This window comes from Calypte anna, chromosome 2 (assembly GCF_003957555.1).
Source record: "Calypte anna isolate BGI_N300 chromosome 2, bCalAnn1_v1.p, whole genome shotgun sequence".
Lineage (NCBI taxonomy): Eukaryota > Metazoa > Chordata > Aves > Apodiformes > Trochilidae > Calypte > Calypte anna.
In genome coordinates, this window is record NC_044245.1 from 72,016,015 (window position 1) to 72,043,764 (window position 27,750).

The window sequence follows — 27,750 nt, forward strand, 5'->3', positions numbered from 1 at the left end:
CTCTGACTATGTCTGGAGCTAAATCTTTATGCTTACTTATAAACTGCTACCCCCTTTCTTTACATTTGAAATTCCCTAACTATTCTAATTAGGCTTCCCCAAAGGTCAGAGAACATTAACAATCTGGGCACCATCTGACTTTTGAAGTGCTCAAAAATCTACTGTTAGTGCTATTTGAGAAAACATAAGAGAATTCCAGCTACCCTGACTAGTATGGAATGATTAATAATAATAGCTATGTAGTGATGACAGATCCAGGTTAATTGCATACTAATTAAAGGCTACAGTTAAGCAAATGACTGTTTGCATTTGAAATAATGGCCTATGGCCACAGTAACTCACAGATATGTGCTGTATCCTCTTGGCAAGCTCTCAAATGGGAAAGAAATTAATTTAAGACATGTACACATGATCCAGTATGAGAAGTCACGATTTTTGAGAAGCTACCTGCAGGGAGACATTGACAGGTGTTAATGAAGAAGAGTTCTGAGACCCATAGTTAAGTTCTGAAAGACTGAACGGAAAATGCAGCTGGCAGAGCTGTAAGTCAATCAAAAGATAATTAATGGACAGTATGGAGTATGAGGAGCTATTCAGCATGAAGAACCAGATCTTTAGTTAGGGGCAAACAGGGAAGGAGCTAGGAGGTGTGTCCCTCAGTCAGCTATTCCTGGATGGATAAAAAGGAAATCAAGGAGTTTTTCAGTTGAAGGATGACTATCTGAAACCAGAGTGCTGGCCAAGAACTGCATCAGGACTCAGTGCTGTTCAGAAAACTAGTCTGAGGCTTCACCTGAGTGTGCTGTGAGATAAAGTGAAAGGCATAACAGGCTATTTCTGAGGAGGAAGAACATCTGACATATCGAGCAATCAAAAGCTAAATTGAACAACAGTCTGAAGAACCCCTCATACTAGTACATTTTGGGACATACTAAAGATTTTCAAAGATTTACAGAAAGACAACTTGCAGTCAGACACTACTAGGTACACAGACTAATCATAGGTTGCCAACCTGGATTTCTTCAGTATCTGATTTTTATTAGATTTTTGTCATTCCTTAGGTGCAAGTGAGCTAAGTAAAAAAGGAACTGAGAAAAGAAGAAACAATTTGTTTTATATCTGGTTAGATTCAAGTATAGCTGAAATTCAGATGGGTTTGGATTATGTATTTTCTTACAGAGCAATGCAATAGAGAAATAATTAAAAACTGAAATATTTAACAAAAGCAGTGAAAGTAAGTAGTGAGCTGATGAAAAAAAAAAGAAGAAGAAAGGAGAGGGAGAGCAATTATATTTATATTTTCTTGTATTCAGTTTTAGCCTACAGGCTCTATTGATATATCTCAAGGTCCAGATCTCTCCCCTGGAACCTTCCTAGACTGCAGTCATGTAGTTCTTCCACTGTATTTAAAGCAAGACTCAATCTTCCCTCTAAAATAGTAAAGGATGTCAGAGAAGATTTGCTCTGCAATGACTCATCCCAGAAAAGATGTCAATATCCTGGACAGTGAGTACCGATGGAATAAAAGGAAGTTGATTGTCAAGAACTTCTAACCCTAAAATTCTAACCTGATTTCCTTTGTACATGACTGCAGCTCTTGCAGCAGTTCACAGATATGGGGGGAGGAAGGTGTAATACTAAAAAAAATTCTGTTATACCAGTAGGGTATTTCCTTGTGTGTGTTTTAGTGTTTCATTATTTGCCTGAATTAAGAAAATAAGAAATAAAACCATTTAAAATTATTCTCTACTACACTGGGATAAGTAATACCCAACAAGGAAGTTTGGCTGCTCTAATTAATATGTTCTGTAGGAAAAAAACCAATTATGGCTTGCTTTCAGAATTTTTTCTGATTGAGAAAAACACTTAAAATCAAGTTTTGTGAAGATGACCCACTGATCTTGTTTTTATAGTCCAAACAAATGTAAACACTAAATACAAATTAGTCTATGCTTTGTAATAAGGACTTTAATAACCAAATTGGAGTCATCGCAGTTTACAAAGATGTGGCCATAAAAAATTGTTTAGTCAAAAATAATCTTAAAAAAAGGTCTTGTTTAGCAAGAAAAATAAATTTAAGTATTGTCCTGTGGTTACCTACTTACCCTGATCTGCAGCTTATGTTAGCTGACATTGTAAATGGACTTCAGCATTGCATTGGTAGCTGGTATCTGTTGAAGAATTGATCCAAACCAATTAGCAAAATACTAAATACATCATGTGTATTTATGCTATTTTGTCTGTAAAACTCTACAGTACTAACTGCAACTTTTCCCACTGTTTTACTATTGCCTTTTTTTCACGATAAAAAGAAGTGACTATAGAATTCTTGCTCTTGCTGCTGAAAATGTGTTTAAAAATCATTAATAATGGGATATTCAGTTCTTTTAGCAGTTTAAGTGAACTCAAACTGTGGGTTCAGAATTTTTAAAAAAGAAAGATGACTTTTATCACTTTGAAATCAGCGTGCAAATCTGAGAAACCTTGAATAGGCAGAAGCTAATGGGACTGAAACTTTGCGGAGCCTCAGCTAGATAAATGACCTGTAGCCTACAAAGACACTCCTTTTCTAATTTAACACAGTGAGAAAAGATTAGGATATAAGAAGTGGCAAGCTTATTTAAGCAGAAGGGTGAAGTATAGTTTTGCTGTTCAAGGCATTTGAACTGTTTTTTTTCTGAGGAATAAGCTGTTCACAAAAGAAAAAAAGTACTTGAGAGAAGACTGAAACTCAATGAAGCAAATTCTGAAAGGTGAACAGCTACTGATGATACTAAGAAACTATTTTACAGGACAGGAATTTAAAGAGAATACATTTGAAAGATACCAAAAACAGTACAACAGAAAACAATTTCATGAAAGGGAAAACAACAACAATATTAATCTAGCACCTAAACTTTATAACAGAGAGGCACTCTAAAAGCAATGAGTTACAAATCAAGTGACAAGACCTGAAATTTTTCCTCCCTGCCCCCCAGGAGTGGGGGATCAGTGCCAGAACTTCAAAAATGTTTAAAAGTATGAGTTTAACAATTCAGTGTTTATTTTGGCTATATAAGGAACCACTAACCAACAGAAGAGCTATTAATACAGAAACTGATGCTGTAGCATACTCATAAGCAAATAAAGTAAGTGATAAACATGGCATTGAAGGAACACCACCTTCACGAATGATATGGGAAAAGTAGAAGGCCCAACTGAACTTCTGACTGACAGAAGAAATGCCATGTTAAGTAGATGGTCAGTGAGAAGCCTAAATTTCTACTTGAAAGTAATAATGAGTCTGAAATATTTAAAATCTTTAAATCTGAGGGGGGGGGGAAGTGTCAGTAGGTGCCAGAAGAGAACATTCTATAGCAAATTAGATTAAAAAAGGGATATTCATATGTCTCTGAAGACACAAAAAACCTGCCAAGACACACAAAAAATTCATATCAATGAAAAATAGTTACTGATGTATGAACACTGCTTTTAACCATGATGTTTGACCTATGGAATATAGGGCAGTTTAATAAATGGACTGATGGTCAGTGAGAAGAGTGTCCTCAATAAATATAGTTGAAAAAACAAACATAAGTCAAAATGCATGTCATCCCACAAGAAATACAACAGTACTTTTGAAGGAGCTGAGCATCAATACCTCAGAAATTAATTACTTGGACAGTTTTTGCTCTAAATCAATACATTGTATTAGCCAGAAGCTCAAGATATTTGCCAAGTGAATTGTACTAAGTAACTGCGGGTAAATACTTTCACTTCACAAGTTTTTTGAAAGGCTGTTCCTCAGTGAAGTATCTGCAGAAGGGACATGTCAGGAAAAAAAGCTTCAAGTGTGTTAGAACTAATAGGATGCTAAATCACTGGTGGTAGATAACATGAGAAGCATGTAAAACACTTCAGTGAACATGACAGTAAATTGAAAGCTCTCTAGGAAAATCCCACCAGCTGTTAGTGGTCTAACCATCACCTTTTAGAAGTACTCATCTAAGTGGCACTTTAATTGGCTAATTATATATCATATAATGGTATATTATACCACACCAGGACCAACTTCACCAGGTACACCACCTGTAATGAGATGCTTTTACTGAACTTAATCAGAGAGATTTTTTAGAAATTAAGGGCTTGTCTTTCAAAATATGACTATATGCACTGACTTCAGTCTATCACTGTCTTAGAAATATATGCAAACTTGAAATAAAAGAATACCAGCCTCAAAGAAATAAAAGCCTTACCAGGATATTTGGGATATTTACCCCAGTTCATTAAACTAACAAAAGCTTGCCTGCAAAACCCCAGGATACATGTCAGCTGAATTAATAAGCTCCTTTGAGTACTTCACTGCAGCTGCTAACAATACCATGGCTTCTTTTAGGACCATTTTTTTGGACCTGTGTAAAACCTGAGTGCTTGATACTGCTTTGATTAAGCTGAACAAAATAGATCATAGAAATTACAAATGAAGTAATATACGAAACTACTGTGATAAAAAACACATTTGCACTGCTGCTACTAGTATAACCCAACACACAGTAAAAATACAATTGTTAATGCTTGTACAACAGATAAAAGCAACTATAATTCTGTTTAAAAAGTTTCTTTAAACCTACATTAAAGGATTTAATGTACTTCTAGCACAGCATGTCAGGCTCCTGCTTTGCTATGCTTTGTGAAAGAAAGGTTTAGGCTAACAGTTTCCACTCTCACACCTAGCATAGTGATTACTGCAGCAGAATTTGAAGATTTTCACCAAACGCTGCCAAGTCTCATACTTCTGAGTCATACGAGATTACCTGCTTATATCTACCCACCACCTGCAAAAATGATTGTGTGCATTTGTGTATCCAATCTCAAACAACAATACCAGACAGGAATTATTCCCATGTTTCAGAGGACAGGACAATGCCTTTTTTAGTAGAAAACATGCTATCGGCTAGATTTTACACATTGCATTTTGAACCTGGTGCAGAGTTTCAGGAAATACTGTCATTTGATTTCTGCAGGGTTACTTAGATGAAATTTCTGCAGTAAGTAGGCCTTGGCTGGCTACCAAACACCCAGCTAGCTGCTCTCTTGCTCCTCTTCCTCAAAGGACAGGGGAAGAAAATAACACAAAAAGGTTACAGGCAGAGATAAGGACAGAGAGATCACTTATCCATTACCATCACCAACTAAATAGGCCTAGCCCGGGAAACATTAATTTATTGCCAAGTGAAACTGAGTTGGATGGTAAGATACAACACAAAATCTAAAATACATTCTAAATAACCTAATAATACTAATTGGGAGGTTTCCCTTACCGTGCGCAACTTCATTCCTCTGTTCCTGACCCCTCTACCTCCTCACCTCTGAGCAGCACAGGGGGATGTGGAGTGGGGAGTCAGTCCACAACAGCTCTGCCTCTCCTTCCTCCTCCTCAAACTTTTCCCTGCTCCATGCCGGGGCCTTTCCCGGGGCTGCAGGGAAACCCCCGCCCCACCGGGGTCTCTCTCTCCCGGGGCCGCAGGGGCATCTCTGCTGGGGCGCCTGGAGCCCCTCCTGCCCTCCTCCTGCTCTCCTCCTGCTCTCCGGAGCCTCGGGGCTCGCAGGGCTGTTTCTCCCCCTGTTTCCCTCAGCCCCGGCTGCCGGGCAGCGTTTTGCCCTTTCTGACCCAGGCTTTCCCCGAGGCGCCCGCCCGTGGCTGAGGGGCTCAGCTCTGCCCTGCGCTGGGGCCCTTGGAGCCGCCTGGAACCCAATGTGTTCCCCACCGCTCCTCAGTGGCCGCCCTGGAACCCGCACCCGGGGCTGATGCTGCCTGAGTCTGGTGCGGTTTAGAATCTGTTTTCAGTTTGGTATTCAATTCGTAGATTGAAAATTTAGCTCTAAGGCTTCATAGAAGAATTTAGTAGATTCTCTCTTCCACAGTGTAAGGGAACATTTTACTTTGAGGATCAGCTCAGCACCACGCACCTGCAGTATTCTGGAAAGGATTATGACAACAGGCAAAGGTCTTTCTGAGTGTGTCCCCTGGAATATCCATTTGTTCCTTCCAGCTAACATAGTATGCCAAAATGTTCTACAAGATTTCCATAGTTTTTGGGTCAGAGTTAAATCTGTTTCATCACTCAGATAACTGAGCCATCAGAAGTCAAAAGGTGTTTCTCGGTCATCTGTGCTTAGCCAAAGAAGTGCTGGTTAATCTCAAGTACATTTTTTCTTTGCTCTCTAAACTGCATCTTCCAGCATGACAAGGGGTGGATTGCTGCTCCAGATACTAGGTTTTTATGGTTTTATTAGAACTTCTCTGACTCGCGGCTCTCTGAGACTGAGCTTTTGTCCATGTTGCTAATTGAAAGCAAGTTCTGTCAGCATAAAACAATGACCCGAGGCTGAAGCTGTTAATTATCTGAATATACCAAGATATCTACTGTTTGGATGAAAAGTGGCTCTGTATCTTTTAAAGAAACTGCTGACTCATGTTGTGAGCATTTATCTTAAGTATCTTCAGTGTTATTATTCCTGTAAATGCTTGTGAAACAGTGAGAATTGTCTATTACTCATTTATTACAAGCTCCAGACTTCTGTTGAAGTAAAACAGACAAATTGAGGACTTTTTTCTTCTCTTATCTAGAGAAGAGAGAAAGAAAAGGTAGAGTTTTTTGAGAAATATATTGGAAAACTTACAGGAGAAATTTGATCTTTTGCAATTTCATCAGTATATATAGACCAAAAAAAAAAAATCTGGAAAAATTATTCAAAAGAAATCTTCAAGACTTTTTAATTTTTGTTTTGTTTTGACGTTTTTTTGTTTGTTTGCTTGATTGATTTATTTAGTTAGTTTTATTTTTGTTTTGTTTTAAATTTTCCAGTCCTAAATTGTTGTAACTTGTGTATCCTTACCACAGAGCATTTTTTTCTGTAGTTTTTGGTGGTCCCTCCTTCCTTACAAAGCAACACAGAATCTTAGTGTAGCTTTAGAAGTTACAGCAGTCAGCACTGCTCTGGAAAAACATTGGTATATTGCCCTTGAATTAGTAGATTGCAAGCTGAAGGAAGATGTATTTAGTAGAAGTACTTTTAGGGCCTTTTTCTTCTCACAATTTGGCTGGAGCTGAAGAATTTGCCAAAGAACAGAGTTCTGATGAGTATCCTGAAAATGCATAGATTAAATTGGGTATATTATGAGTCCTTGAAAATTATTTTCTTGCATTTCTCACTAAGCATCCTGAATACACAGATCAAATTTTCACATTCTCATGAATTACATGATTTTACTGTATACCTTTATTTAAAAAAGATAAAACCAGCTAATACTATTTTATAGCTCCATTTTTTTCTGTGTCCCAGAAGATGGTAATAAATGACTAATACCAATTTATTATCTTCTTAACATTTTTCTTTCCCAACCGATACATCGGGTGCCTAAGGAAATTATTGTTTCAATTCCTACTTGCTTTGGTATTCCTTTCATTCTGCTTCAGTTAGGGCTGTAGATTGTCTGTATCAGATGGATTTAACAAACTCCTAAACTTTGTTATTAAACCAAAACAGAATGCCCGAGCTTTTCTGAACTTCAGATAATGTCATGCTGGGAAAAAAAAAAAAAAAAGCTACTTCCTGAATAAACAATAGGCAAGATTTTGTGCAACTGAAATCAATAATAAATTCAAAGTTGGGTTTAGATGGAACAGAAAGTTCTCTACACAACAGTTGAAAAATATGTGATCATAAAGGATGTGAAATTTCCTGATATAAATAAGTAGATGTGCTAAAAAAAAGCTAATGGAAATAATAAATGAAGCTTGATTTTGTTTTTTATTGGAAAGTACGTTGAAACTACTGCACACAGAGAAAACTGTTAGCAGCATTATATTAATGTATATTCATTGATGGATGACTAGATCTAACAATTTGTGTTCTTTGAATAGGAGATAAAGCAGTAATTCAGCATCTTGAGCTAAATGCCATTAGCAGTGGAAAAATGTTATTTTAATGAAATATTTATCTTGTCTTTTTTTATGGTGCAATTGTGGCCTGAGCCACAGACTGCTTAATGATCAGAGTAGTTTAATGAGTATGTATCACATCCTCTCAACACATCTTTCTTCTGCTGCCTATAAAGGGGCAGCTAGGCTGACCATTTCCTCCCATGTTGTAGATGTTGAGAAGCTGAGAAAAATTTCACCGTTTTAATATGAAATCCTTACAGGTATAACAAAGGCTGTGTTATGGTGGCAAAGAAGGCAGGCACAATGTATGGGCTAAATGCTGGCTTGGAGAATTTTTTTATGGGTTAGTGAGTAGACAAGAAAGTAGAGGGTAATTGCTCAAGACAATAGTACTAGAATATATTTAGTTCAGTCCTTACAGCCACAGTAGCTGTGACAATTCATATAGTCAGTGTCAGGAACTGAGTTTTTATTTTTTCTTCTGATGACTACTGGAGGAGCCCTTTTTGGGGGCTGGGGGAAGATAACATAATAAACAAAATAGCATACCAAAATAAGAGTAAAACAGCACTAATGGTTTTAGTCTTTATAAAAACAGTATTTATGGCCACAGGTACAGTTTTGTTCCATATTAGAACTAAGTTGAAAGATACTGATAATTAGTTTTAGCTGTTACCACATTAAGATCCATAGGTTTTTCACCAAATCATTGAAATGTGTATCTGAATTCTTTGTCTTGGCCCTGAGGGTACCACCACCAGCTCTGACTGTCTCTACCCAGGGCCTGCAGCTACTCCCACCCTGCCCATGGCTCAGGAACCCACAGACAATCAGCCCCTGCAACAGCAATGCCAAAGCAAGGCTGATCTCTAGCTTTCCACAGCCCTGGCATATCTGACCATGTGTGGACCATCCTTCAGGCCCTTTTCCTGGCCTGGTCTCAGCCCATCCTGGCACCCAGGGAGGCTCCTGATGGTCAGGGTTGTGGCTGCTTTGTGCCCCCCCCCAGGTGCCCTGCTCCTGCCTGGGGAAGTGAGCAGGGCCCTCACTGCCAAGCCCTGCTCCGATCAGCCCAGTGGAGCCCCTGATGCTCATATCCCAAGGGAACTGCTGGTCCCCATAGTTGCCTGGTGGGATTTCAGAGTCCAGCCACACACAAATAAATTTACCAGCATTTCTGCTGCTCCCCCCAGAGTCTCAATATTTTGTGCTCTCATTTCAGTAATTCTTCACATCAGAGATACACCTGTGTTTCACTACCCAACCCCACTAAATCTTCCTCAAACTAACTATAAAATACACCTCAAGCTTTTGAAAGAAAATGACAAGGGAATGAAAATAAATGTCTTCTTGTCAAATGAGATCCACAATGCCACATGTTAGTTTATCTTTCTTAAGGCAATGCATCTAATTGCTGAGCAGTCAGTAAAGCATTATTTAAGAATTGTCCTAAGTAATTAAATTAGGCTACTCCAATTTGCTTAAACAGACATTAATCTTTCATAGTGACATAAAATTTGCAAACACCTTAGGGAAAACTGCAGTAAATAATTTGTAAATGTAATAAACGTTTAACCTGTAAAATAATAGATGAGGTAGAATACTTCAAAGCAGTTCTGGTTTAGTTCTTATTTTTTCCTGGAGTAAAAACAAAGTGAAGAACAGCTGTTTAGTAATTTCATTGTATCACTCATCCACAAAATCTACTGTGTTGTATTTGACTGGTGGGGAAAAAGGGCAGTTGGTATATGTTTTAAGTATAAAAATGTTTTAAAAGTTCACATTTTAAATGTTCAAATTCTTATAGTATTATATTTGGTAAAGTACATACAACCTGCCTTCTTTTGCCACTTCAGTTTAAAAATGGAAATGGGAGAAACTTAATTATGATTGGAATTATGGTTATTGGCAAAAGGATATAGAACACAAGCTATAATGCCGGAAATACTACATTTTGATTCCATGGCCTGAGACTAGAGGTGACCAGTTTGAAGATAACAATATCACTTCTAATGCTTTTGTTCAGGCTGAGTTAGCTTTGCAGGTAGTTTCCTCCCAGTGTGAAGCAAGCAGTGGCATTGCAAAACTACACAGAGTGTCCCTGGCACTGCTGCTGCAACACGGTGTGGGGCATCTGGGCTGGACAGTGTGTGAGCTGCTTCTTCATATAGCTGAGCCACGGCCCTTAGGAGAGTGATCAGTAGTAGCTGTGACTGCTCTGTCTAGTAGTGCTATTCATCTTACTGAATTAGGCACTGTGAGCAAGAGCATCAAAGTGTATCAGAAAGTGAAAATGCTACACAGTGTTCTACAATGACACAAGTGGGAAATACGTGCTATGGACATGACCAGACATTGAAATGATGTTCACAACTTGCAGGGATTTGGTTTTCTGTGAACAACTCTATGTAAAAAACATTTTTGTATGTGACTGAATACATCATATGAATCTGACTATTTTTGTTTATGTGAATCGAGCATATTGTTTGTAATGTATGTTTTGTATCATCTACATGAAGAAGTGACGCTGTGAAAAACCAAGCCCACAAATGCCTATGTATGTATCCAAACTTAGTGACAGATGCATACTACAATATCACCTGAGATTTTTGTTGATCAGGGGATGCTCCACATACTCTGTAACTAGCCCAGACCACATTATATCATCCTTTAACTGCTAAGACTTAACTGCTAAGATTTCTCCTATATAAATATCAGGGGCTTAGGAGGGCTCAAATGTAATCATGCAATGAGAAGAGCTTTTGGTTCCACCAAGACTCTGACTATGATTATAGTAGCAAACAGACAAGCAGAAGTAGATCTGTAGCACAAATGCTGTTGCTGAGAAACTGATGTGCATGTTGAAGCTGACTACTATAGAGTGCAAAATCTGATGTTGAGGATCTGAGATGCATGCTATGTACATTTCCAACACTTGCTTTGATTTGATTTTTTTCAACCTTGGAACTAGTTCTATACTGGTTCCATTAAGTGGAATGCACTCCCTGAACACTTCCTGGCTTAAAGCAAATCCTAGAATGAATTTAACAGTAAAGGAATTACCACAATTGGAAATTAGAATAACATCCCATGAAGACAATTTCCTTTAAAATTATGCAATGCAATTGGAATGAGACAATATAGCTCCTTTTATTGATTTTTCAAGTGTATAAAAGTTGGGTATCTAGTTTACATTAATAATTTAGGCTTCCAGTGCAGGTAAAAAAAAATAAAGGTAAGTATGGTGAATAAAAATGGTTGGATGTATCGTTGTTGCCTTAAAATGGGTGAAATTATCTTTTGAATGCAACAAAATTCTTCTGTTGACATTAGAAAAAAATCTAGGGCAATGACAAGATGCTCAAATAAGATGGTCTGAGCTCCAATTCTAGTATCATCTTTCAGGAAACAACAGGAGCTTGAAGTTTTCACTGTTTTTTGCTAATTTTATGTTGAAGACTCTATGCATATTTAAAAAAAAAGTCAATGGTTTTCAAATAGTGTTGGAAATTTCTGATTTTCAGAAGAAAGCATGCCCTTTTGAACTTTAAGGAACATGGATTAAGCCAGGCAGTGGTTCAGTTGCTCAGATGGTGTGTTAGAGATGTTTGAATGCATTACCATAGTTTCAGCTAAACTGATCTTACGGGTGAAGTGATATTATTAAAAGTTTACCCTTAGAAGCTTTTCAGGACTTCAGATGGGATGAAGGGCCATTTGTGTCAGATTTCATAAAAAGTTAATAAAAAACAATAACTCTTTACAAAAAAAAAACAACAACCCAAAAAAACAAAAACAAAAAACAACTATAAAGAAAGCCTTTGTCAGAGGAAACTTCCTGGGGCACAATTTTCTATTTACAGTAATGTACAGAGGATTCTGATGTGGTAGTTCATTTCCTATTGAGCAGAGTTTCTCATTTCAGATGACTGTTAATCAGTCATAGAGAGAACACAATGCTAAGTCTTCATAGGACTCCTCAAACCAGGTTATTTGCACACATGCTTAAGAATGTGATTATTAATCTTTTCTGCTTCCTTCTGAGAAAAAGTTTATTGAAACTGATGTGTCAGGATGTTTCAGTTTCAGTGAAACAGCATTTTTTCCCTGCCGGATTAACTTTATTTATCGCATTCATGTTAATGTTAAATTTGCTGATGAAAAATTCAATCTGGACGAGAGTGAAGTTTTCTGAAAAGGTCTGTCCAGAATTTAGAATTTAGGAGAAGCTTTGCTGTCTTTAATCCTTCCCATTATCAAGAAAAACCTTTCTCAGGTGTTGGAGACTCCAACACTACTTGTGAGGCTATCCACTACATGTCCAGTGGGAATCTATAGTGAGACATTCCCAATGGTACTGCGGGATCTAGACCATGCAAAGAATTTGCAAGAAACTTAAGTGCTTCCAAGAGAGTGGAACTGCTTCCCAAGGGAAGACTAAGAAAGATCCTATATTAGGAACTACCTTTTGTATGTATTTAGTATTTTCAGGAGGGTGGTTATAAGGTTCTTTTTGGCAATGCTTGTACTTCACTATATTTCAGGCATTTGCTAAGCATTGGCCCTTTCATCTCATCATATATAGAGATCAGAGAAGGCATAAGAATACCACACTTGCCTTTTATATGAATTTCTAGATTCTGATTGTATTAAAGTCAATAACAGGGATTCTAGTTGTTCAGAAGGATCAAGATCTGCATATTTTACTTTCCTATAAACTTTCCTTATGACTCTGTATTTTATATCTTAGGAGTAGTAAGAAAAGTTGTTTGCCCATTTAGAAAGAAAAGAGAATATTCATTTCCATAAATATAAAAAAATGTTTACCAATGAAACAAAATTTTCACTACCATAGTAATGCATTTTGTGCAATTTTATTATCGTAAACCTGATAATTTAAGGGAGGGAAAAGCCATTTTATTCATCATGGATTCCACATGGTCTTGCACTAACACATAATACATTTATATGTCTCAGATGAGGATTTGATAATAATTGTGGCAGATGGACAACAGCCTGGTAATAAATTACTATTTCATAAGCAACATGCATAAGGGAAATTTCTTTTAACTTTAGGCAAAGAACACAATCCCAGCCAGATGATTTAACTTCAAGAGCAATGAGTGAACAGGCCCATAATGAATGAATGGTTTGTAAGTTACTTCCCTCAGAACAATTCAGCTGTTCAGCAGTCTTTCCTAACATACTGAGATTTAATAATCAGGCTGACTAGTTGTGGAGTGTGTTTGAGTCTGTTCTTTGTCTTCATCTGCCTTCGTCTTGTTCCAAAAGAGTAGTAAAAAAAGTTTGAATCTTTGCTAAAATGTCACTACAGTTCTGTAGCTGATCTACAAGCATGCTGTCTAATTTGATTTCATTTAAGGGAAATATAGGCCTACTTATTATAACTGGATTTTTGGTGTGAAATTCTTTCTTCCTCCCTAAACATACAGAATACACTTTTGAACAGCTGTTCAAACAGTTCATCCATAAAGAGAAAGAGTCACTGGAGAAAAGGCAAAAAAAATAATGGTGTATTAATCTGTTAACTTTGGGATATGGTTCCCTCAGGTGATGAGATCAGATCCTTTGAGTCTTTTGAGGTACTACTACCAAAAAGTAAATTATTACAGCATCACCCATACTGTAAAGCTATTAAACCTTTCTGACAAGGCATCTGAGGGATATTTTAATACTGCAGCTGAGGGCAAGAGTCTGTTCTTCTGCCTTTATTAGTATCCATATTGCAATGGTTAAGGATACAAAGCCTCTGCTTGTGTTCCATGAAAGTGCCTATAGTAAAACTAATGCTCTGCATGCTTGGATTTCGTTGTGATCGGAAGTGCTGCTACCTTCTTCTCAAAGAAGAGAAGATCGCCCAGGAGCTTCTGTTCCATCATTTTCTGGACAAGCAGGAGAACCTTAGTCTGTGTGGGCCTAACATGCTCTTTGTTTCTAACTATTTTGCCTCACCATCAGAGAGGCAAAGCAAGTATCAGTATTATTGCTCCTGTTTTGGACACAGGTTATGGATACTACAGCATGACAAAGTAAACTTGCAATGAGCAGGACTAAGCTGAAATGCACTGGACTGTGCAGAGCAAGGGTCAGTGCTAGTATTGCTACTGAGGACGCAGCAGTGTAGTAATATCAGTACCTAATAACTGGAGTCATCTAAATTTACAGTGTTATAATGACGTAGGTATATTAGCTATGACCAGTACCATGATGAGATATATCCTTGAAACGGTTAGTTTAGTCTCTTGGGGTTCTGTTTTATTTGCTGTAGTTCAATTATTTGCTCTTTTAACAGTTAGGACTCCAGCTGCTCTACTTGCAATTAGCTCACAAAATCCTGTCTTTCTGACAATTAGGTTGTACCATTTTAGTTGCTTGCAATAAGAGACAATGAATTTACAAGAAGTACAGGCAGCTTAATGAGCATATTGCTACTATACCCCTATCAGGGATATATTTTATTCTTCATCCTTGCATGTAGCAAGATTCTTGCATTAGTAACTAGGTATCCTTTTCAGGGAAAGAGTACAGCCTTGTAATTTTGAAATTGTCACCTGATTCAGGTGAACTATGCAAGAAAATTTTCCACTAATTCTCTAAAAAGCAATACAAAATTACATCATATATGGTCAGATCTAGCAGGGTGATCCCAGCATTTTATTTCTAGAGAACATTTTCTTAACTTTTGAAAATCCTTTACTTTCATTGTACAGATGGTAAATCAACAAGAGCAAAACAAATTAATCTTTCTCTCCCCAAGCCATCCTTCCAACAGCTGAGAAAATGCCAATATTCTGATATGTAAAGTTTTTGCATGTTGTTGTTTCTTTGTAGTCTACTGCAGGACTTTCATTTTGTTGCTTAATTTATAGCTCACTGTAGCTCATTAACAGTTCTGCCTTTAAATCAAAACATTTAACTAACAAGTTGGTCTAATTTGATTTCTCTGATGACTGTCAACAATCCTTCTCTTCCCTCCCATAATGAAGAATTCTGTTCTTCAGAAGAGGTAGATCTTTCATGATTGCATATGTTAATTAACTTTATTCAGGTTTGCCATAAATTATTATTTTACAGTATCTTAATTCTTTATTCCACTGTAAGCTTTATGGAACTGGAATTTCCATGGATGTGTCTTTCACTTTCATGTGGAATATGGTCCAAATAGAGGTAGGGAGGCCTATGAAAACCTTTTAAAACTGTATCTGGGGTGAAACATAATGAATAGTCTGCTATATATAGCAGTCACAGTAGTGATTAATGATTTTTATTTCAGCTGATACATAAGCTATATTTTCACAAGTACTGTACTTTTTAAGCTCATTTCTGAAATCTCTCAAGATTTCTTGTCTTTGTGAAATATGAACACACATTATTTGATAGTTACTAATGAGGTGAGTGAAAAGATGGAGCAAGGACTCAGCAGCCCTGTATGTTTACAAGTTTCAGAATGTTGTGGTACAAATATTTAGAGTTCACCTACTGAAGCTGCCAGAAATATAGACCCTGGTCCAGTAAATCTTGTTGCAAGTTAGAGATGTTGTGGTTAATGGGCTGACAGTTTACTCTCTACAAGAAAGAGGAATGGAGTGAGGAGGAAAATAATCGATGCAAATGTGGGAAACGAAGAACTGGAGGCATCCCTAAGTTGGAATATGGGGAAATGTGGAACTGAAGAGAGGTCTTGTACTAGTTCACTGTATGTGAAGAATGGGAGAAGAAAGTAAACAGGTCCAACCAATAGAACTAATATGTATAGTGGCACTGACATACACATTCATAACTGCAAATAACATTCAGGAAGGCACACAGAACACATTGTAGAAGACTCCTGAGATGATCCTAAGAATAAGACACAACAAATCATGATCCAGAGGTTTTTAACATCAGTGTAAGAAGAATTATAAAGACTTTAAAAACAAACCGACAACTAATAATCCCAACAAAAAGCAACCCTCCGACATGCACACCTCAAAAAAAAAAAAAAAAAAAATTAAAAAAAAAAAAAAAAAAGGAATACACATTAATATAATGGTGTAGAAGAGTATTCAGGAAAAAGTTCACTTCATAACTGTTAAAAAGTGAAGGAAAACAAGTTTTATTTCTGAGCTGTCTTTGGATTTGCCTAGACCTAGAGACAGATTGTAGAAAGTCAAGTGGAACCCCACACAGAATGTCTGTAATGTAAAAAAACTTTTTTTTTCCAGTTTCATAGCAGTGCCAAATGCAACTGTAAGTAACAGATCTTCAGTCTTCTCTGAATCACGCAAAAGAAAGACAGTGATAGTTTTATGCTTTGTGGTACCTACTGACATTTGATGAGTATGCCCAGGCTGTGTGATCCCCAGTGGAGCTGCCAGAAATGTGATCATCAAGCCTGTTTGCAGCATATATATAGGACATATTGGATAAGAAAAGCCTGTGTGAATTAGAGATATTTTGCTTTCCTCTGCTGTTTCTCTTTGGTTCTTCATCGACTGTAGTTCTGCTGAATTTAGTGTACAACTTTAGCTACCATGGCACTGAAAAATGTCTAATAGTATCAAAAGTAGTTCTCTCTATTAGTGCAGAGTACTTCATATTTTAATAATAATTCAGGAAACTTTGAAGGGGGGTTAAATACATGATATACTCCCTTTAGAGAGAGCAGAATTTTTTATTTACATTTCTCAATTCTTGTGCTTTTGATGGAAAGGCAGGGTTATTTTTCAGTCACAGCTACTGTAAACCCTCTAGAGACATCAGTGCTTTGGTAAGGCATGGGTTATAAGAGAATTCAATGAAAAAAGCCTTTCTCACTCTTTCCTATGTCATGCTGTCCAAGTCTGTCTGCTGTAGCTTTTGCAGAATTACCTTTCTGTAGGCTAACGAAGCAATTATATTTCATACCGTTATTTCTTTTAAAAATTATGATGTCTGAATTCTTTCTACATTTCATTACTTGTATTAGCACTGAAAGATGCCATGGTATGAGTTTGCTTGTACAATACAAGTTCATGCAGAATTGTTTCCAAGTGTTCACTGCTCAGAAAGCTAACAGCACAATACCTGGAGAATGAAAATGGTCAGAGTATTCTTATTATTCATATAGTAAGTACTGAGTTTGCCTTTTTCTGAAAAATCTGTGTGCAGATTCTCATTTAGACTCAGGTTGGCCTAGAGAGCACTTTGCATCCTAAATTCTAACTGAAGGATGCAGCGAACAGAATGTAATTATTATATTTAATTACATAATATTACATAAAGGAAAAAAGGGGTACCTATGCTCTATGTCATGTTCTTCACAAAGTACATCTGTTTTACATAAAAAGTAAATAGTGCTACCCAGGTAATCGGACTTCTACATACATAGGACAGTGCCTATGAGTGTGATATGAGAAAGATTTTTCAAGGTTAAAAAAAAGGAGACAAGCACAGTGATACTGTTTTGTCCAGAACCTGACATTCCATTTAAGTATGAGAAAAATTTTGAGCAGAATTGTTAAAGACTACTAGAGGGAGGAAAAGTGAGAAAAAATAAAATTTTAAAAAGTATCTGTTAATCATTTGTTCCTCTGTCATGACTAGCAAATAAATATTTCTCTGAGATTAGGATGACTTCTATAACCGTTGACTTTAAAAGTAGTTCTTCATCTGGGTATAGTAATTAGGCTGAGAATTAAACATTCTTTAAAAATAAATAAATAAACCCCAAGGGAAATTATTACCTCTGAGCTCTCCTATAGGCATGAAATAACAAGGGGGAAAATGTCTGTCCTTCTGCAGCTGGTATAGAAAAGATTTTATATTTAACACAGTGCTTGTCTTTGTATAGTTAGTTCTACTTATTTTCCAGGGTAGATACACAATGGAATTTTTAGTGAGGTGAGAGCAGGGTGAAACAGGAGAAGCAACTTGTTTGAGATGTGGATAACCTAACTAGTTTTAAATGATGCAGAGTTTTAAATGCTGAATCTCTTGAAATTCAGTGGACTTGTAAATACTTGTGCAACCCAAAAACTAGTAAGAAAATTGCTTATGTCTGATGTCCAGAATTGGTAAAATAAGGGAGGCCCTTCTGAGAATGGTCTGTTAAGAAGTGAACACAGTCTGATAAATTAATATATTGAGATTACAGTTAAAAATCAAACCTAAAGAAATGCACCTTGTACTCCAGCTTTCATAGAATCATAGAACCATCAAGGCTAGACTAGTCACTAGGGAGAAGAGGCCAATACCTGCCTCACTACAACCTCCTTTCAGGTAGAGCAATGAGGTCTCTCCTCAGCCTTCTCTTCTCCAAGCTGAACACCCCCAGTTGCCTCAGCCTCTTCTCATAAGAATCCTTCTTCAGATCCCTAATCAGCCTCATTGCCCTTCTCTGCAGCCCCTCTAGCACCTCGATGTCTTTCTTATACTGCAGTGCCCTAAACCACACACAGTACTCAAGGTGCGGCCTCACCAAAGCCAAGTACAGGGCTAAAATTGTCAACTTGTCATATATTAAGTGACACTGTAGGAGGACAGCATTTTTTTGGTAATTAAAATGAGACTTAGTCCATCTGGAGGCCTGTAACTCATGGTGTCCCTCTGGGGTCAGTACTGGGTCTAGTCCTGTCCAATATATTCATCGATAACTTGGACACGAAGGGACAGTATATCATTAGCAAGTTTGCTGATGATATAAAACTAGGAGTAGTGGCTGACAGGCCAGAAGTCTGTGCTGACATCCAGCATTACCTGAACTGGGCAGGGAGAAACTTACTGAAGTTCAATAAGGGCAAGTGTAGAATACTCCATCTGGGGAAGAACAATCCCAGGCACCAGTACAGGTTAGGGGTTGACCTGCTGGAAAGCAGCTCTGGGAAAAAAGACCTGGGCTTATGATGGACAACAAGATCACCATGAACCAACAATCTGCTCTCACAGTCAAGAGGGCCAATACCATTCTTGGGTGCATTAGGAAGAGTGGGGGAGGGAAGGCTGAGAGAAGTTATCCTCCCTCTCTACTCTGCCCTGATGAGGCTTCACGTGGAGTATTGTGTGCAGTTCTGGGCTCCCCATTTCAAGAAGAGCAAGGAACTACTGGTGAGAGTTCAGTATAGGGTCACTAAGATGATTAAAGGAATGGAGCACCTGCCCTATGAGGAAAGGGAAAGAGCTTGGTGTAGTGAAATGATGCAATCAGGTGTGGCTAATTATGAAGTGGGAGGCATGAGCTCGTGTTAAGCCCACCTGTGCCCAATTAAGGCCTACTCCAGCTGTGCATGAGCAGGATTGGGCAACCAATAAAAGGTGAGCTTCAGAGTGCATGCCCAGCTCACTCTTGAGCAGCCAGAGGAGGAGATTACCTGAGTCTGGAACACAAGCACCAAACAAGGCTAGCTAAGCCTAAAGGCGACAAGATCAGAGCACTGTTTGTGCACCTTGGCCAGAACACCTGCTTGACTTTGAAGTGCCATGCCCCAAGGAAGGTTCTGTCTGCTACAGTTTGGGTTGTTTAGCTTAGAGAAAAGGAGGCTGAGGGGGAACCTCATCTATTTTCATAAATATCTAAAGGACAGGTGTCAGGAGGATGGCCACCTTTCCCAGCTCTTTTCTGTTATGTCCAGTGACAGAGCAAGGGGTAGTGATCACAGACTGGCACACAGTTAAACCCAGTTAAACCTCACTGGGATGAGAAAATATTTCTTTACTCTGAGGGCAACAGAGCACTGGAATAAATTTCCCAAGGAGGTTGTGGAGTCTCCATCCCTGGAGGCATTAAAAACTGGCCTGGACACGTTCCTGTGTAATGCGTTCTAGGGGATCCTGCTCTAGCAGGGCAGTTGAGTGAGATGATCTCCAGAGGCCCTTTCCAACTGCTACCATTTTGTGATCTGTGACAATCTGTTTTCTCAGTCCATATTCTGTAATCATACCCATACCTTAACATGCGACTCTACTTGTTCTTGCAGAAGAAAATCCCTTTACTTAGGTGTGATCATCACCCCACTAGCTTTGTGTAAAATAAGAGTTGCATTATTTTTTCTGGCACAGAATTCTGGATGGGGTATTTAGTGCGTTATGGAAGTGCTGAAATCCTTGAGACCATGTTACTCTTAGACATTACCAAAGGAATAAGGAAATAAGTGTAATTAATTTTCAGCTTGTTAAACAAATGCCCTAGTTCCTCAGAAAAGACATGTAAGCTTTGCACCTTAATTTGTGCCATGTTGCTTAGAGATATTGTAAAATGTGTCGGGAAAGAAAAGTCCTTGAATTTCTTCTGCTTCAGTTGCAAGTCTATTAATAGAATGGGCAGAGAATTGTAATGCTTCGTTGCTTTTGGCTGATGGAGGGGAATACAAGGACCTTCCTACTTTCAAAGTGGCTTTGAAATAGTATTACCAGCAACAAGGCATCAGAGTTCAGCACTGTAAAGGAAAAACCATATTTTTAAAAAATAGAAAAATGCAATTTTCACCTTACTTTTACTTTATCAGCAGGAAACTCAGATAACTGGCTCTGCCATTTCCCTCATCTTCTGCAGCTTTAAATGAATGGAGTAATAAAGATATACTAAATAATATAACATTTAATAGTAAAGGCTTTCTGGTAATCATCTGATTAATGTGAACACTACATGACCTGATAGAATAATCATGATCAATTACTAGTCTAGTGACTAGGATTAAACAGCTGATTATATGATTATAGAAAGCTTCAAAAATTTCAGAGCAGCTGAATCCCTAATCTATCTGAAATGTTTGGCCTGACCTTGTATCAGATATTATGCAATGCCATTCCTGGGGGCTGCTGAGGTCCTGCAGTTTTCCATTAAACTAAATGAGAAAGTCTTGACCATCACCATTTGCACCATTGGGTCCATTATCTTTTGCCCTACAGGTGATTTGCTTTGTGCTTTATTACAGAAGACAGAATAGTCGAAAGGGTATTTTCCTGCAGACAGCATTGTCAAAGCTTATCCATGTATGAGTACAACAATGTTTTCTAAGTTATACGGTAAAGAGTGTTGTATGATTTTCATTGCTTTTGCTAGGAAGTACGTAACAATACTTAAAAACTACTCTGAAAAGGAGTTAGATGACTTTACTGCTGAAACAAAGCATAAAAATGCATACTGGCATTCTCAGTTGCTTTAACACCATGTGTTTTACTCTAAATCAATAAAGTAGGCCTGTTATAACTAAAATACACAGGCATGTGCTTGCAGACTAAAATGTTCATGCAAGTGTAGCCAATATATCAAAATGGCTGCAAATGTTTAGAATTCATCAGAACAGTTCTTAGCATTTCAACTAATGTACATTATTTCTTTCCTCCTGACAGGTACTAAGCATCTCAGGATTTACTGATGAGTTTCTACCCTGTGAAAAATGTTGTCATGTGAGAAGCCTTGATGCTTATGTAGCTCTGACTTAATTCTGTGCATTTGTGTAGCAGCAGATGGGCAGATCCTCAGCAAGGTAAGGAATGTCAGTCGGTTCCTCAATCTCACCAGTAGCCAGCAGGGGAAGCTGCTGCATTGATTTTCAGTGCGACTCAGAAATATAAATGCTGGTTATTTTTAAATCCACGGATGAAAGGGTTGAAGTTATCTTAAAATGAGAGGCAGAATATGTATGCTTGCATGAAGGAATTTTTTTTCAGACTGCTCTTGGGATGACTAAACCACTCACAAATGCGAAAAGCAAGGAATGAGTGGTGGATGATGGAACAAACAAGTTGTATTTAGTGTCTAAATTTCATACATCCCATAAATTAACTTAGGCTACTACATAAAAGAGAACTCAGAAGCTTTCTTAACACAAAATCAGTGACTTAAGCAATTATTCTGTGACGTTATTACTTGCTGCATTCATTTCTGGAGAAAATATGCTGGACTGAAACAAGCCCAGGTTCTGTTTACAGGTTCACCACAAGTGTCAGAATGTTATTTGAGCTCTTTGCAAAATATTTTTCTTAAGCATAAGCTTGTTCTCTTCACAAATTTGGCTTTTAATTCATCTCATGTACAACACTACTGTAATTTGTTCTTCTCAATATTTTTCTTACGTTAAATCTGTTTCAATGGCTAGAAAGTTATAGTTCTCTAAATGATCTAAAATAAAAACAGATTTTTGGCACATACTTTTACTTGATCAGGAATTATTGTATAATCATATATCATATTACAAATTACAAAAAGAAGAAAACATCAATTACTAAAGAGAACTTGGCATGTTTGCCAAATTTGTCAGCTGAATTTGAACTGTGTATATGATCCTAAAACCAATACTTGAACTATTAGCACATCCAGCTTCTACCATGACAGGATTTGTATGAGGGTTATCACACTGATAAACCTTTCATGCCTTATTAATAATAGATGTGTCAGTGTGGTAGAAAAGAGGTTTTAATTAGTCATGTATAGAAGCTCTACAATTGCAAAGGCCATTGTCAGTTCTAGAATGAAACTTGCATTATGGTTATATTAATGATCCATGAAGAAAGTTTTTCATGAAATCTTAACACTGTTGCTTGATTCTGTACTAACAAATGATATAGTCCTAATTCTAATTTAATTCTAAGTCTTACCTTTCTTCTGGCATAAAAGTCCCTCAGGAGGAACCTGCAAGATTGCTCGTTATCTGAATGGAAATCATTATTTCATCTGTAGGAAAGTTAATAGTTTAAGATCTACTCTTTTCTGTCTTCAAACAAATGGATTTTGTTTTCAGATGGAATTTTGTTTTGAAGTTCTTTGTAGATGTGCAGTATGCATTTTCCTGTGTATCTTTTCAAGCTCAAACATTTCTATAGCAAATAACAAAATACTGTGTATTCAGAAGTTGTGATGCTTATAACCACACATAGCTCATACATGTTTGGCAATAGCCAAATGATGTTTAGAAATAATCATGTCACTAATTCTTTACAAATGTTCCTATTTCCTCATTGTCTAATAAAAAGATATTGTGTTCTTTTTTTATGTCACATTATAAAACTTCTAATTTCAAGTCTTCCTTCCAGTATTCATCAAGCTTCTGTCACCTTTCTAATAAACTATCTGTCCAACACTTCCAACAGACATAAGGACATTCCAGCTCACTATCTTGGATGGTTTCAGAAAACCAACCAGAAATATTGCTTTGAATACACTTTAACTTCCATGTCATATCATATTTTATTTAAAACTATCATTTCTACTCCAAAGCCAACTACTTATATCTTTCTCATATTACTTACAGGAATATATTAGTCTTTCTTATTTTACTTCAGCATTCATCTGTTTCTTCCATGTGCTTCTTGCTACATCTTGTATAACACACTACAAGTGAAATATCTTCAGCATGTAAAAATGTTGAAGTATTCAGGTAACCATTATACTTAGAAAAAAAAATCACATACCCTTACATAATTCTTATTCTTTTCATTATTTTTTGTTATGTGTTACTTTTTTTTTTCCAAATAGTTGAAGCCACTGTCTCTCTTGGAGAAATACTGAAGGGAGTTGCTACAACATATTTTTAGTCAAGTTAGGCTAAACATGCATCCTTTCTTTGCATTCTTCAGCAGTTCTCTTCCTACCTTTTGACAGGAAGATTCTATGAGAAGAAACATTAAAACTTCTTTTAAATAAATGGTTAATAGCTCCATTTACAGAGCAAATTTTGAGCCAGAGACTGCAAGCTTTAAGCAATGTTTTCCTTTGGAGTAACAAGACCAAATGTCTCAGAGGAAGGAAGAAAAATGTTTAATTTCAGAAAAGATAGTGCTCACAACTTGACTCTTTCTCTCTTTTGCTCTATGTTTGAGCATTTCAAACCTAGATGTTCCTTTAAAGACACTAAAATACTCACTGTTTGACTAACATAACTGATTCCAACCCTGCCTCTCAAATTATAGACTATTTTTTGATGAATCACATGATTTCAAGCAGGACTGCACCTAGGGTCAGAAAATACCAGATGGTAAAATAGCCAAATACATTTGTAAACAGCTCCCTAGGCTAAAACTCTGCATCAACAGCTGGAAGAGGGTTTTCAATATGGTTAGTGTCTTTTGCTGTGCAGATACCAACTGCTAGTGAACATTTGCTGTGTATACTGAATACTGATAAGAACCTTGATGCATATGAGGCTTTATATGTATTTTTAAGATTTTCATATGTGGCAGATGTTGGCTGAAAACAATTAGGAAAAAAAGCAAAGAGATTAAAAACTTCTTCAATAAATTATAATTTAAATGAGAAAATTTACATTAGATGCTTTCTCAGAATAATTATGATAAAATTACCTAATAATGAAGCTTCCAAGCTTTTTCTAACAGATGGTCAGAAGCTGAAATATATTGGATCATAAATAATTAGCAAATTTAATATGCAGGATAAATGCATCAACCTATCATCCTGCTATACATCCCACTGTACTATAGTGTTACTTGTTTTAACTCCAAGATCAGAGTGACATTTCAGGGTCTCTGACCTAATATAGAGGTGATACTGGGGCTAAGATCAGAAAATTGACTACAGTTATAGCTTTACAGCAGCTATATTTTCAACTTACCACACACTTATTTATGTCACCTTATCTACAGTCTTAAGACAACTTCAGGACTCATTATGTTTCATGTAAAATCACTAAAAAGTACAGATAAATTCCTGCATGTTGTCAGTATAGACAATGATAGCTGCTTCTTGCTTATGTGAACTTTATATTAAGTCATTTACAAAATTATAAATAAGGAGTATATATTATGTATTAGCCAAATAAAATTTAACTCATATACCTCTATGTTGCAAGACAAACCTCTCTTAGGGCATGGCACTCTGAGGTCCAACAGGTGTTCCAGCAGAAGTGCACAAATAGTGCTCTGGGTCTGTTGCCCTCAGGACTGGTTAGCCTGGCTCAGTGCTACTGCTCCAAATTCGACTGACCTCTCTGCTGGCTTGCTCAGGACTGAGCTGAGCCTGTGCTTCAAGCCTCACCTTTTATTGGCCCCCTAATCCTGCTCATGCGCAGTGGGGGCCCGCCCTAATCAGGCACAGGTGGGCTTAACACAAGCTCATGCCCACTGCCTGGTAATTAGTGGCACCTGGTTGCCTCATTGCCTCATTTCACTATACCTGTATAACAATGTAATTTTCAGAGTCAACTACTGATCATCTCATACAATTGGGAGTTCTTATAGACTTCAGAATGTCTCATGAATTAAAAGGATGTTGCATAAATGTTTACCTAGGGTAGTTACAAATAGTAACTGCCTATAAATAAGAATACTTGAGGAAACTTTTGTTTCATTATGTCTGTACCAAGATTAAGTTTTTGTGGTAATGTGACTCTTTTACCTTCTGTATGCTAGCATCTTGGTTTGATTAGCTACATGTTTAAGGCACAGAATGTTTCAGATGGGAGAATTCCCATTCGAATAATGATGTGGATGCCTTAAACAGAACACAGGTTGGCTTTAAGCATGTACTTAAAAAAAAAAAAATCTAGAAAAGGCTCTTTTACTATACCCCTGCAAGTACCAAAATTTGAAGGCATCCTATTTTCACCTTCTGTATATTCTCAGGCAGCTAGTAATTTTCTTTTCTTGCCCTGAAGTTCTTGATGTAGGGAAATGAGATGACTTTTCTGATGTTGAAATCTAGGAAATAGGTGGAATGAAGCCTAAGTCTCCTGAGAGCATCTAGTGAACACATTTAAGGCATAACTAGCACAGACTGTTCAGATAGGGCTCCCTGAAAAGTCCATTAGAGCTACTTTATTTTTCAAGTGAAGACAGTACATAACTTCTGTAGTGGATATCTCACGTGGCTTTAGGAGGTCTGGCTTGCAGTTCAGTAACTATGAGACCTAGCAGATGAATACTGGTTTCCCAGGACAGTTGTTGTTTTATCCTGGTAATGCTTTAAAAGAAAATGAGCATATATATATAGGTGAACATCTCAACCATAATGGTATAGAATTCTTTTCTCTACTTATCTTACTGATAGCATGAATTTTGCCTGGCTATCTTAATGCTGGCCTAGATATTAATAACAACTTCTGTTGTGTCAGCTTTGTCAGCTTCATGAGCTTCCTTTCACCTCTTCAGAAGGCAAAGATGTAACAGAGAGTGCTGCTTTTCTATCCAGATCTTTAGGGAAAGTGTTAATGTTCTTAATTTTGAGGTGTGTCACTGCTTTTATATAAGAGCACTCCCATCTACACAACTGCAGGGCTGTTTCACATTACACACATCAGTGCTTGACTGATACAGTCGAGAAATACAGTCCAGCTTTTCCATACACATTCTGACAGCTTCAAACATACTGGAAAAGCAATACTGAAGGACCTGTATTGTGTATTCGGTTGAATGTCACCACTTCAGGCTAATCTGATTTTTGAAGCTCTTTTTTTCTGCTCACTGCCTTGCAAGGCAGGTAGGTTTTGGCACAGCACTCCTTGCAGCCCACAGCCTTGTAGCAACCGTGCCATTTCCTTTTCTGAGAGTCCCACGCTGCATCCTGTTCAGCTGCCAGTCACATCTCTCTGCTGTAATCTGCCAGCACGACACAATCCAAAGCACAGGTTAGCAATGACAAGTCCTGGACCTGATCACTTTCTTCACAATCAGAAATTAATTCATTTGCTTCACTTAGGCATCTTGGTCAGAAAACTAAGCCACCCAGGGGTAAAGTCTTTCTACTGATGTTGTAAGATCTTCAACAGATGTCCTCTAACAGCTCTGTGTCAGGGAAAAATCCTGCTTGCAACCAGTCTGGCAGAGTTGGGTGGGATTCAGATTAATATTTCTGTGTATTTTAATCTGAAGATGGGAGATCTCACAGGTTTGAAGACAGCAGAGGCAGAAGGAGACACAGATTAGAGGATTTCAGGAGAGGAAGTGTTGAGCCTTTGCCCGCACCATGAGCACAAAAGCAGTCCCAGAGGTGCTGCAGTGTGTTCAGAGCAGCAGCCTATGGAGCCAGGAATGAAGTAACATCCCACAGGAGCAGGGAGGGACATAGGAACTGATCAAGGAGCAGTCACACAACTGCCTCAGGAAGGTATGGGACCCTCCAGCCCCTTCTGGGGTGCTGATGCCCAGTGCCCACACTGAAGCCCACGCTCCTGTAGGCTGCTTGCAGCACAGATTCCCTGGCCCCTGGGACTCGTGATCACCTGCTTGACTGCCAGGACTTCTCTGCAGGATCCAGAGGATGGTGTCAGGGACACTCCTGATGTGGTGCCACTGAGGAACTGTGTGAAGATTTGCCACCCAGGGATGGGCTAAGCATAGCAGTAATGTCTAGGAAGCACCCAGTCCTCCATGGACTCCACACAATCCTCCCCACCCTCTGGCCTCTAGCCCTAATAACCACCACTGGCTCCCCATTGCCCCTTTATTAACAACTTTTGACCCATTCTCCACGTGGTAGAAGAGAAATGCCTGTGTCCCACGTAGTCACCATTTCCAGCACCCAGAGCAGAGGATCAGATGAATTCCTGGTAGGCCTTCAGTGCTGGAGGAGATTTCTCTCCTGCCTGTTCAGCATCAGCAGCACCAGCAGTGTGCTAAGAGTCTTTCTGCCCTGTGAGTAAGACCTGACCAAAGGGATGGGAGTGCTCAGGAAGGGTTGAAATGGCTTCAGTTAGAGAAACAATCAATAAGAAGATTGGTAGAATGGTCAAGAGACATTCTCAGCTGAGGCCATCTAGATCCTACATGGTCAATGGGAAAGTGGTATCTGGTCCTGTGTCAAATGCAGATGATTGGATTCTGCTTCAAAACATCATGTACAATGGAAATAACTTAACCCTGTGGGGCAAGGCCAGTGTAGGTTACATTTGAA